Genomic DNA, 14521 nt, shown 5'->3' with positions numbered 1-14521 from the left:
GTCGAGAGATATCCCCCACAGTCCACAAATGACACATGCCACCTGTGTAACTTATTAGTGAAAACTAGGGACAGGGGTATTCGCTTCCTTTGTAAGGTGGCTATAATTTCGCACCTTACAAGAACTCATCCACATACTTTGCCGTGATCTACAAACACAATTAGGCATCATGTGATAGGCTGTACATCGTATATATGAATATACAGGGTGAGTCACCTAACGTTACCGCTGGATATATTTCGTAAACCACATCAAATACTGACGAACCGATTCCACAGACCGAACGTGAGGAGAGGGGCTAGTGTAATTTTTTAATACAAACCATACAAAAATGCACGGAAGTATGTTTTTTAACACAAACCTACGTTTTTTTAAATGGAACCACGTTAGTTTTTTAGCACATCTGAACATATAAACAAATACGTAATCAGTGCAGTTTGTTGCATTGTAAAATGTTAATTACATCCGGAGATATTGTAACCTAAAGTTGACGCTTGAAACCTCCGACGTTCAGTTGCGTGTTGTAACAAACACGGGCCACGGTCGGCGAGCAGCAACTGCAGGGACATGTTTACGATGACGACCGTGTTTACGAGTGTGGCTGTAGTGCACTGTTGTGGCTTGGTCTAGCTGTCGCTGTGTCCGCATGTAGCGCTTGCTGCTATTGTTATTCTGCATTCGTCTCCGCACGCAGACCAACTGTAGTACACCGTGTTACCAGACGTCTGTGATAGTGTAGTGTTGTAGGAACTGGGGCCATGGTGTAATCGAACTCTGAAAAGGCGGAGATGATACTCATCTATGGCGAGTGTCGACGAAATGCAGCTGAAGCCTGCAGGGTGTATGCAGAACGGTACCCGGACAGAGAGCATCCAACGTGCCGCACATTGCAAAACATCTACCGGCAACTGTATGCAACAGGTATGGTCGTAGCACGCAAACGGGTCCGTAACAGGCCCGTCACAGGAGAAGCGGGTGCAGTTGGTGTGTTAGCTGCTGTTGCCATGAACCCACACATGAGTACACGGGACATTGCGAGAGCCGGTGGACTGAGTCAAAGTAGTGTCATGCGCATACAGCATCGTCACCGCTTTCACCCGTTTTATGTGTCGCTACATCAGCAATTACATGGCGATGACTTTAATCATCGAGTGCAATTCTGTCAACGGGCATTAACAGAGAATGCGTTACAGTTCTACCTGTTTACCGATGAAGCGGGTTTCATAATCCACGGGGCAGTGAATCTACGGAACATGCATTACTGGTCCGTGGACAATCATCGCTGGCTCAGACAGGTAGAGCGACAGCGACCGTGGACTGTAAATGTATGGTGCGGAATCACTGGCGACCACCTCATTGGTCCTCACTTCATTGCAGGGGCCCAAACAGCTGCAACATACATCGCGTTTCTACAGAATGATCTGCCAACGTTGCTCGAAAATGTCCCACTGGAAACGCGTCGAGGTATGTGGTATCAGCATGATGGTGCACCTGCACATTCCGCAATGAACACTAGGCTGACCCTTGACAGGATGTTCGACGGGCGTTTCATAGGACGTAGAGGACGCATAAATTGGCCAGCCCGTTCTCCAGATCTTACACCTCTGGACTTCTTTCAGTGGGGTACGTTAAAGGAGAATGTGTACTGTGATGTGCCTACAACCCCAGAGGATATGAAACAACGTATTGTGGCAGCCTGCGGCGACATTACACCAGATGTACTCCGGCGTGTACGACACTCATTACGCCAGAGATTGCAATTGTGTGCAGCAAATGATGGCCACCACATTGAACATCTATTGGTCTGACATGTCGGGACACACTCTATTCCACTCCGTAATTGAAAACGGAAACCACGTGTGTACGTGTACCTCACCCCTCATGCTAATGTACATGTGCGTCAGTGAAAAAGACCAATAAAAAGGTGTTAGCACGTGGACGTAATGTGCTGTTCCAGTCTCTTCTGTACCTAAGGTCCATCACCGTTCCCTTTGGATCCCTACGTAATTCGGTGCTCTCCGATACACACGATCGAACAGCGGAGGAGTGGTACTCAAGCGTCAACTTTAGGTTACAATATCTCCGGATGTAATTACCATTTTACAATGCAACAAACGGCACTGATTACGTATTTGTTTATATGTTCAGATGTGCTAACAACACTAACGGGGTTCCATTTAAAAAAACGTAGGTTTATGTTAAAAAACATACTCCCGTGCATTTTTTTATGGTTTATATTAACCAATTACACTAGCCCCTCTACTCACGTTCGGTCTGTGGAATCGATTCGTCAGTATTTGATGTGGTTTACGAAATATATCCAGCGGTAATGTTAGGTGACTCTGAGAGGCACCCACATACCTTGCTCATACTGTGGCATCAAGCAGTCAGGCCTGCAAGATGAGTGGTCTGCCAAGCGAGTGGATTCTTTCTTATTTGACGAGTAACATGAACTCTAGTACTCACACTTAGTTACAAGTTATCCTCCTATATGATCACTACGCAACGGAAACGCATATCTGACTATCAGTGATTTACAGAACTCTGACTGTACACTACGCACTGGCAATACCACATTTTCTTTTTGTCTTTTATTTAACGGCTTTTATTAACACGTGGCCATCCCACTGAATATGAATGGCGCACACATTATAAATTCGGGACATTATGACAACATACAATTCAATGGAAAAGGCCACCAATCTTTTTCTTTTCACTATCTTATTTATTCCGATAAATTCTCTAACCTAAACACACAAATTCTATAACCTACAACAATAACATATGAGAAATTCCGCCCAGTGGGCATGGCTTTACATTAGTGAATCTCTATATTATGGTCTCGTAATTTATTTAACGCTACAGTGCACTTTCTGGATAGGATGGTGGATCTTTCATTATACCTCACACTTCGACTCTCGCAATCATCATCACGAAACTTTCCTCCAGATCGAGCGACACAGAAGGAACAAGCATAACCCACTAATCTTTTGAAACTACCTTGCTACTCTCCCATGCAAACCACACATACCCAAAATTACATGACATACATCACACTGCAACATGAAATACAACACTAAATAGTCACAACACTATCACTTTCAGCTTTCCCACTTCAATTAATATTTATCCCAGTTTCACACGACACTGCCCCACTTTGTAATTCTACTTTCCTACTATGAACTCTGGAGATATATGCACGTCTTCCTGTGCAATGCAAGCCAAGTGGCGTTGCTGGACAGACGGCCGACTCACCTTGATTCTCTCTCAGAGTTTAAATCTAGCGTCACACGGAATAACATTAAGAACATATTCATCACACACGCGAGTCCTCAACTGATACCATGGACGAGTACTTCTCTTTATCCTTTGTCTCATACACAGATTGAGACTCACACAGTACTCACCACGTGGAAGTACTCGTCTCTAATTTCAAGTCCTGCACACGCCGTTTCCTAAATATTTCAGCTTATGGTACACACGCTATTTCTTAAATATTTCAACTTATTGTACACACGCTAGTAATTCAGCTTAACTTAAGCACACGGAAGTATTTCAACTTATTGCTACACGTGGTTTCATTGTGACCGTTGGTCACTTCCGAAGATTACTACAATCCCATTAATGTTACCTGCCTGACATTTAATTCTCCCCACAAAAGTTCCTGAGATAGAGAAATTATTAGTTCAAACTACTCTTAAATATTCCTCATGCATACCATGTCTCCACTCTCTCGTCATTACGGAGCACAACTAAAACAGGTCTTAACAGCACAAGATCCAGCGGCAGAGTGCTGAAATATGGCCGTTCTCTAGGTCCTCTCCCATCTCTGTCGAGGTGGGGGAAACACCTTGGTACCCTGTTGGTCAGCGACATTTCAGGCCTCAAAGCTCTGGTAAATTTCATGTCTTTGGTCCCACCAAAGGTGGCCAAAGGATCGACTCAAAGATGATCATATATTCACCTTCACTATCTGTGGTTAGCAGACGACCATACATTCATTCATTTCACAGATCTCACCAAACTGGATGTAGGGATTTACTTTGTGGGAGTGCACATGCGATCAATTAAATAAATAAATTGTCATTCTTTCCCACACTGGTATCCGGCTTCGCTGCATTAATTGAAATTGAGTTATTTTTACACAAAAAATGTGTTGTTCTGACAAGAATAATGAAGTATTTTGTACCTATTTTCAATGTCGGGCGGTACTGTACCCTTTCACCACCGGCTACCCATGCAGAAAAAAATGGCACGGTACTATCCTTGCAATGCGAGGGTTGTTCCGAACTTTTTTTTTTTAAGAAAACTGTATTAGAACAAAAATAACAAGTCATCAAATAACCAGGAGGAGACCTTAGCCCCTGGTGACCTCAAATTGACGACCAAATGTTGTTACTTTACCAAATTATTGACACAGTTGTTGCATTATTGTACTCTCCACAATCCGGAGTAACGTACACATACAAATTTACAACAATCCACATGACAAATAAAACATCACATCATAGAAATAAAAAAATTATGGTGAGATAAAAAATTGCTTAGTTACCGGGATCTCTGTTATTTTTATGAGTAATCCAAACTTCACTAATTCTATGACAAATAAAAAAAAATACTAATTGTACTCATGAAATTTTAAATAGCTCACCGTCCAAACACAGAGCAAGTAATCTGACATTCATAAATTGCGCTGTAAAAACCTTTACACAGCAAAGTCTAAATACAAAACAAAATCAACAAAAGAAAAACATTGCGTACACTAGTTACATGTAGAATGTCAGGCTCCATACCATTACTCTAAAATATACATCAAACCTACAGAGAAATAAAACTGAGAAGAAAAACAATGAAATATACCACAAGTTACATACTGGTTACGTAATATAGTTCGACTAAGACATCATATCATACCTCATTAACTGTCATCACCTAAGCAATTGCCACAACTACTCGACAGTGAGTTTAACCTTATCCTTATCCACCAGTACAAATACCTGTTGCTGAGCCAGTCAGTCCATCAACTTTGATCAATACACGCAGTAGTAGTTTAGCGATAAGTGCTTGAATCCACCAGTAGCTCTCGTATCTTACTCTACTGCTCATTTCTCTGTTGTCACACATTTAGACGACAAGAACTTGCATTTCGACTAGCCTTCGTTACACTTTAATGTGAAATATCACCACTGTGATAATGAAAATAAGTGGCTTCAGTCAACACACCAAAAAGATCATTACTGTCCACGACATCAAAATGCATCAATTTATTCCGATATTTGTTGTGCAATGCAAACTCTTGTCCCCTGTGACAACCTTACTGATCAATGCTACAAGAGCGACTACGTTAGTATTACGCCACTGGCTGATAATTAAAGCATCATTGTACCAAATATTCTAATAAACATGCTATGTGAACTTGATAACCCAGAACAAACCAAAAATAAAACACTAACTATTCTAAATACAAATGTTAATGAAATACAATTACACTTGCTGTCCCTTCAGGAATGAAACATCTAAAAAAAAACATTTACACAATTACAAATACATTATTCCCTATCTTGCGAGTCACACGGAATCATTTCGTTCTGTGATTTTCTTGGGGTCTAAAAAGTTGCTGACAGGTTCCCTAGAAACACTGTCTCGGTGTCAAAGCTCTCCCATGGTTACCTGGACGAAAGTCTTTAAGTCACTCAAATCGGCATTTTGAACACGCACTGAACAGTAAACTGTATCTCACATTAAACACAAATGTCATAGTCACTCTCAGCGTACCATCCACACGAATCTGGTCGTCCAGTAATGGCCCTACAACTACTATTAACCACGGTTCTGTCCTTTCAGTTCATGGTGTAATTAAAAGTCGTAAGTTCCAACAAACAGCACTTATTCCCGCACCAATTCAAGAAATGTCTCCTACTACAGACGCAAATGTCAATGTCCCACTCTAGTTTCTTGCGTTCATACAATAATTAGTCAACGACAACTATCCTCTTTAAGTATACCAAGCGTCCCACATGCAATTCACAAAGCACACTTAACAAGTCACTGCCAAAAGTTTAAGGATCGCACCGTTCAGTGGTCAAGACAAAACAAAACGATCGTCCTGTCTGCTAAAGACAAAATCTTTTCCACCACTCACAACGTGGAAACACCAGTCCTTCACTTTCCACCTTATGGAGACATACGAGCAGTCATCTTGTTTCACGGCTCCACAGTCCAGTACTAGTTAACAGTTGCTGGTAACAAATGCCCGCCGGGCTCTGCCGTGCGTCGTCCATTCTGCCGTGGCGCCGCTGCGCGCGCCGTTGAGCAGAAGAAACCACCCGCTGTTGCCTCCGCGGGATACTTTCCCCAGTCGTAAGGGTGGCGGAACTTATGAATGGCCAGTGGTACGTGCGTGTCGCCCCAGGCCGTTGACCTGCTGTAGCGGGCGCGTGGAGTGTACCTCGTCCGGCAATGGAGTGGGGAGTGCCGCGGCTCTGTCGCCCGTCGCCATGGCGACGTCAGCTCGGCCCGCTAGCGGTATGGGCATTACGACTCCCAATCAGTCAGACCCTTCCGTGCATCTCGCAACATTACAGACAAAAGGATATTCTTACAGTATTTAAATACTCATTGATTACATGTATGATCTATTAGATATATTGGTAATAAAAGAATCTTAGTTCTAAAAACATAAAATCATACACCCTAGTTTTCTACACATACAACATCAACATTTATCTCTTTTCTATAGACAGCCCACACTCGTGCTATTCATTGTACCTGTCGTCCCTCATACAAAACATGAAAGTGTAAAAAAAACAAAAGGAATAATAAGCAATCTATACTGCTCATAATTACAATATCAAATAGTAGGCTACTCTAATATCCTATCACAGTGAAAATATTAGAAACTGTTTATTCTAAAGCTACAATATACAGTGAACCTTCGTGCCTGTGACAGACTGAAATTAATACCCCTTGAAAGTGTTCTAACAAAAAAAATAAGAAATAATCTACACAGCTCACAACTACCTACCACATGTTATTAACTAGTAAACTACTTTAACATCCTAACACAATAAACAGTTTAGAAACTGATGACTCTAAATCTACAACATACAATGCACCTTTGTGCTTGTGACAGACTGAAATCAGTATCTCTTTACATATTTTACATTTTATTATATATAACAACATTTCTAGGACACGTATGAACCATCCACATGATGTCAGATCCTGACCTGCCATCGAGGTTCATCCAAATCAAACAATACATAATAATGTTTTAGTTACAGATCGGTAGCATCCCCTTTACAGGAGTGTGCGCATTGATCACACTACTCTACGACTCTCACTCAACAGACATCACATTTTCCTTCTCATTCAATCCATTAATACACTAACTGAATAGGTCTAGAAGTCAGCTAATCTTAACACCACCACACTCACGACAACATACCATACCTTTGCTCCCTTATACTCATAACACCACCACACTCACAACATACCATACCTTTGCTCCCTTATACTCAACCACATAACACATGAAGCTGTTTCGGAGATAGCATTCCAGTCTCCGAATTCGTCCTTTCACTCTGGCACCTCTCTCCATCGGCTTACCTCTGCATTCACTTTACTGATTATTCATCCTCCTAAATGTGAAATTAGAATTGCGACATTTCATCTAAGAACAAAAAATACACAAATTATTCAACCTGCAAAATAACAGTACACATTATTGGTACCGTTTTGATTAGTGATACTGGTACCAGGCTTCAACAACAACAAAATATTATTTTTGCCAAATCGCAAATGTTATGCTAAGAATTAGATCTACACTTATATTACATCTTATGTCAGTATTCCACAACGTTCACCATCTGGATCTCATACTCCCTTTATGTCCTTTCACATTGTACAGTTGTCCTCATCTCTTCATTCGTATTTCGGCTCTCCGTCCGTCCCTTACTCCATCATTTCCTGGTCTTCCTTCGCCATTGGCATCAATCTCTATTGCAGCATACACAGGCCTCTCTGTAACATTATTAATTCTACTCACCTTTATTTACCACTGTTTCATCACGTCGAATCTCTCTTTATTAATCACATTGCTTCACATCGCTTCTCTCCTTATATATCACCTTTATCCACTACTATTTATCACGTCGCTTCTCTATCTACCATCTTTATCCACTCATTAATCATCACGTCGTTTCTGCTTGATCCTTATTCATATGATAAAAAAAATACGTACATACACCACTCTGTCGACTCCTGTTCATGACTCATTCAACCAGTCTATTCCGTCATACTTCCTGACATCCCGCCTGAAAATTCTTATGTTCGATTTGACCCTGCACAACGTTACACACCACAAATAAATACACTGACTATCTACCATAAATTGCCTACTTTCGATCTATCCTTGACTTTTCCATAATTTGATATTAGAAATGTGATGAAGCCCACGATTGTTTTCCCTTGATCGTCTCAATTGTGACAATGATTGTCCTGTCGTGAACGCAATGACTGCCTATCCTCTCTTCGCCCATCATTTTGATTTTCCCTTCTTCTTCCATCTCTGTCCCATCTTCTATTTTCCCGGTTTGACGGTCGATATTCCCATGAATCCTGCCCCCTATTTCCTCGCCATCTTCCATTCCCGTCATTCCTCTGATTCCATGCTCTCCTGCCATTCTGATAGTTTCTGCCGTTCCTATCCTCGACTCTGTCTGACCTATGAGTCGTGTCTCCGTTCACGATGTTCCTCTCATTACCCAGGTCCTGTAACAAGTGCTGAAATGACGCAGATTCGTCTAAGCCTCTGCCTGCTATCGCTATATCTCTGCGCAATCTCACTGGCAACTTCGTTCCCCCCTCTCCAAATACCTATTTCGTCTCAGCATTTCCTGATAGCACGCAACTGGATCTCTTATACTACCTTCGTTACAATTTGGCATCATCAATATGCTTTGCTTAACCTGGTCCTGCTTACTTTTCGGCCAGAAGTCATTTAAAAACCTGTCACAAAATATCTTGTAGCTACTACAGTCTTTAATAACTTCCTGCATTTGTGCTCTAGCCTCGTCCCTCAAATGGTTACACACAAACTTCATTTTGAGGAGCGGTCCCCACGATTCAGGTAATGAATCTTGAAATTGAGACAGCCACAGACATGGATGTTGATAGTTATCAGGATCCGGAAAGCAAGTGAACTTTTGTACCGACACGAAGTGCCTCCTACATTCTTCTTCCGCATTTATGTTTTCCGACCTTGAGCTATACCCAGTTGGGTTTGCCACCTGTTTTATCCGACACAACCGTTCTTCCAACTCTCTGAGTTCGTCTTCTACTTTCTGCCTATTTTCTTTTTTTGATTTTATCTCACTCTCCCTCTGCAATCTATCTGGTGGTGTGTCACCTCCGCTACTGCATGCTAATTGCAACTGTGCTAGTTCTTCCCTATGTTTCCTATTTATTTCTAATTGCGCCTCTTTAAACTGTAATAGTGATTGTATCTCTTCCAGATCGGCATAAACCTCTCGCTGCGTACTGTCAGAGCCTGTCTCGCCTCTTATACTGACCTTTTCTACATCTGCACTAATTGTATTCATTCTGACCAATACCTCCGCAACTTCATCCCTGTATTTATTTAGCGCCACGTCCTGCCGAGTGACTTGAGCTTCCACGCTGTCTAATGCCCCTTGTTTATCTGCAAGAAAGTCCTCCACTATCTCTTTGATTCGCTCATCCGGCAACACGTCCCTATGTTCTGTAATATCGCTCTCTATTGCACTTATTCGTCCCTCCAAATTATTGGCTTTTTCTTTCACGGCGTCACATACTTGCTTCAACACACCCAGATTCTTCTCCCCCTCGTCAATCCGATTATTAACTGCGGACAGACGCTCATCAATAACTGAGAGTAGCTTCCGCATTGCCTCTTTATTTCCCTTATCCATTGCCTCCAATCTTTCCTTATTATCTTTATCCATCGCTTCCAATCTTTCCCTATTATCGCTATCCATCGCTTCCAATCTTTCCTTATTCTCCCTATCTCTCTCCTTATTATCTCTATCCATCCTCTGTAAAAACTGCAGTAGCACATTGTCATTTGCAACTTTCGACGCGCTCACCTCGTTCGCCTGTGAAACCGTAGCTTCGCTAAGGGTAGCTGCACTTTCACTGCATACCTGACCTAGTCCCGGCTCGCCCGCGTCGTCGGGAAAAGCCCGCGTTTGTGGACAAAGCCCGCCGCATAAAGGATCACCCCACAGTGGTCCACTGAACAATTCACCCCCTTCCGAGTGTTTGTCTTTCTCGCTCATTAACCCATGGTCAACAGCTACTTCCTGCTGCACTGCTACGTTCACCCCAGAATCGCTATTCTCCATGGTGACTACACTTTTCGACTGCGACCTAGTTACTACGGACATTACGCAAAAAGAATTGTACAACGATCTTCCAGCCTTGGACGATATAGCAATTAATTTCATAAAAAAATAAAAGATCCTCACCAATCCAGAAAGAAATTGCAAACAAAACAAAAAAAATTTACTTCTTAGTGCTATCACAATACATTCCATAAAAAAATCTTAACAGCAAACCCTAACAGCAAAATATCCTGGCAAAATATCCTGGAAGAAAAATATCCTGGCAAAATATATCCGGGCCAAATCATCCTGGCAACAAAATATCCTGGCAGGGTCGAAATTATGAGAGGCACCCACATGTCTTGCTCATACTGTGGCATCAAGCAGTCAGGCCTGCAAGATGAGTGGTCTGCCAAGCGAGTGGATTCTTTCTTATTTGACGAGTAACATGAACTCTAGTACTCACACTTAGTTACAAGTTATCCTCCTATATGATTACTACACAACGGAAACGCATATCGACTATCAGTGATTTACAGAACTCTGACTGTACACTACGCACTGGCAATACCACATTTTCTTTTTGTCTTTTATTTAACGGCTTTTATTAACACGTGGCCATCCCACTGAATATGAATGGCGCACACATTATAAATTCGGGACATTATGACAACATACAATTCAATGGAAAAGGCCACCAATCTTTTTCTTTTCACTATCTTATTTATTCCGATAAATTCTCTAACCTAAACACACAAATTCTATAACCTACAACAATAACATATGAGAAATTCCGCCCAGTGGGCATGGCTTTACATTAGTGAATCTCTATATTATGGTCTCGTAATTTATTTAACGCTACAGTGCACTTTCTGGATAGGATGGTGGATCTTTCATTATACCTCACACTTCGACTCTCGCAATCATCATCACGAAACTTTCCTCCAGATCGAGCGACACAGAAGGAACAAGCATAACCCACTAATCTTTTGAAACTACCTTGCTACTCTCCCATGCAAACCACACATACCCAAAATTACATGACATACATCACACTGCAACATGAAATACAACACTAAATAGTCACAACACTATCACTTTCAGCTTTCCCACTTCAATTAATATTTATCCCAGTTTCACACGACACTGCCCCACTTTGTAATTCTACTTTCCTACTATGAACTCTGGAGATATATGCACGTCTTCCTGTGCAATGCAAGCCAAGTGGCGTTGCTGGACAGACGGCCGACTCACCTTGATTCTCTCTCAGAGTTTAAATCTAGCGTCACACGGAATAACATTAAGAACATATTCATCACACACGCGAGTCCTCAACTGATACCATGGACGAGTACTTCTCTTTATCCTTTGTCTCATACACAGATTGAGACTCACACAGTACTCACCACGTGGAAGTACTCGTCTCTAATTTCAAGTCCTGCACACGCCGTTTCCTAAATATTTCAGCTTATGGTACACACGCTATTTCTTAAATATTTCAACTTATTGTACACACGCTAGTAATTCAGCTTAACTTAAGCACACGGAAGTATTTCAACTTATTGCTACACGTGGTTTCATTGTGACCGTTGGTCACTTCCGAAGATTACTACAATCCCATTAATGTTACCTGCCTGACATTTAATTCTCCCCACAAAAGTTCCTGAGATAGAGAAATTATTAGTTCAAACTACTCTTAAATATTCCTCATGCATACCATGTCTCCACTCTCTCGTCATTACGGAGCACAACTAAAACAGGTCTTAACAGCACAAGATCCAGCGGCAGAGTGCTGAAATATGGCCGTTCTCTAGGTCCTCTCCCATCTCTGTCGAGGTGGGGGAAACACCTTGGTACCCTGTTGGTCAGCGACATTTCAGGCCTCAAAGCTCTGGTAAATTTCATGTCTTTGGTCCCACCAAAGGTGGCCAAAGGATCGACTCAAAGATGATCATATATTCACCTTCACTATCTGTGGTTAGCAGACGACCATACATTCATTCATTTCACAGATCTCACCAAACTGGATGTAGGGATTTACTTTGTGGGAGTGCACATGCGATCAATTAAATAAATAAATTGTCATTCTTTCCCACACTGGTATCCGGCTTCGCTGCATTAATTGAAATTGAGTTATTTTTACACAAAAAATGTGTTGTTCTGACAAGAATAATGAAGTATTTTGTACCTATTTTCAATGTCGGGCGGTACTGTACCCTTTCAACTCACCCTGTATATAGGAGACTGACATTGTCACGTACGTCTTGTAAATAATTGTTAACGCTTATTGCATGGAAGGTGACGGAATCTCTTTATTATAAAAACGGCACCAGATGCAGTACATACGGTGATATCGCAAATTGCTTCGGCTTATTAGGGCTATAAAGCTAAACAGCTATGATCACGTTAGTTAATTTCCACTGAGGTTCCACACCACCGTAGATCATCTTTGAAAGTAGTGTCTTCTAGTGTTTGGTACGTAGATGATGTCAGTCATTTCGTGTTATTGATATTAGATCGTGCAGTCATAATAAGGCACAGAGTTGGGCAATTGATTAGTAATTTTACTAAAAAAATTTAAAATTTGTAATATAAGTTTTTTTTTTAATCTTCGACGTTTATTATTTAGTAGGATTAGTTGCCTTCATCATTCATTTATGTTTAAATTGTAATTTATAGAAGCTGAGCGTCATCGTGGAGCATAAACAGCCTCTTGGACAGCTTCCTACGACGTATCGTTTTAACAGGCTCCCTTGATCTCGTCAGGAGATACAGTATGGTTCTATGACGGCTTTCGGGATAATCTGGTAGTACCTTGCAATTTGGCCGTCCCAAAGAACACGTAGCGTCACTTTGCCTGTTGACGGCTTGCTTTTCGCATTTTTCGGCTGTGGTGAATCCACGTGCTTCTACTGCTTGCTTTCCTCCTTTGTCTGGGTGCCTAATTAGACATCAGGCGCTCGTGTATGGTGACTAGGTTGCTGCAAGGGGCGTTCAATAAGTAATGCAACACATTTTTCTTTCTAAAAATCTGATCGGTTTTAGTCAGGATTCCAATACACTATATTATTCACCACTCTTTTGGCTACAAAACGCTGTTTATCACATAATCTCCGTTCAGTGCGACGGCCTTGCGCCACCTTATTGCTGAGGCTTGTATGCCCGCATTGGTACTCTCTACTGGTCGACGTCGGAGCCAACGTCTTGCTGAATGAGTAACCTCCGCATCGTCCACTTAGCGCTTCCTGCAGAGTGCGTCCATCATTCCACCGAATAGAGGGAAGTCGGCAGGTGCGAGATCCGGGCCGCAGAGTGGATGAGGGAGAACAGTCCAATGAAGTTTTGTGAGCTCCTCTCGGGTTGCGTTGTCATGGAGAAGGACAAGTTCATTTGCATTTTTGTGGCGACGAACACGCTGACGTCGTTCCCTCTATTTCCCGAGGTTAGCACAGCACACTTCAGAGTTGCTCATTGCAGCATGATGGACGACATCAAACAGAATATCCCCTTCAGAGTCCCAGAAGTCCATCGCCATGACATTACCAGCTGAGGGTGCGGCTTTGAACTACACTACTGGCCATTAAAATTGGTACACCAAGAAGAAATGCAGATGATAAACGGGTATTCATTGGACAAATATATTATACAAGAACTGACATGTGATTACATTTTCACGCAATTTGGGTGCATAGGCCCTGAGAAATCAGTACCTAGAACAGCCACCTCTGGCCTAATAACGGCCTTCATACGCCTGGGCATTGAGTCAAACAGAGCTTGGATGCCATGTACAGGTACAGCTGCCCGTGCAGCTTCAACACGATACCACAGTTCAAGAGTAGCGACTGGCGTATTGTGACGAGCCAGTTGCTCGGCCACCATTGACCAGACGTTTTCAATTGGTGAGAGATCTGGAGAATGTGCTGACCAGGGCAGCAGTCGAACATATTCTGTATCCAGAAAGGCCCGTACAGGACCTGCGGTCGTGCATTATCCTGCTGGAATGTATGGATTCGCAGGGATCGAATGAAGGGTAGAGCCACGGGTCGTAACACATCTGAAATGTAACGTCGACTGTTCAAAGTGCCGTCAATGCGAACAAGAGGTGACCGAGACGTGTTGTAAGTAGACTGTTTAGGTTTTTATGCTGGTAACGCCACTTA

Source organism: Schistocerca nitens, chromosome 2, assembly GCF_023898315.1.
Source record: "Schistocerca nitens isolate TAMUIC-IGC-003100 chromosome 2, iqSchNite1.1, whole genome shotgun sequence".
NCBI classification, from domain to species: Eukaryota; Metazoa; Arthropoda; class Insecta; order Orthoptera; family Acrididae; genus Schistocerca; species Schistocerca nitens.
The sequence above is the reverse complement of the archived record's forward strand: the minus strand, read 5'-3'. Positions refer to the sequence as shown.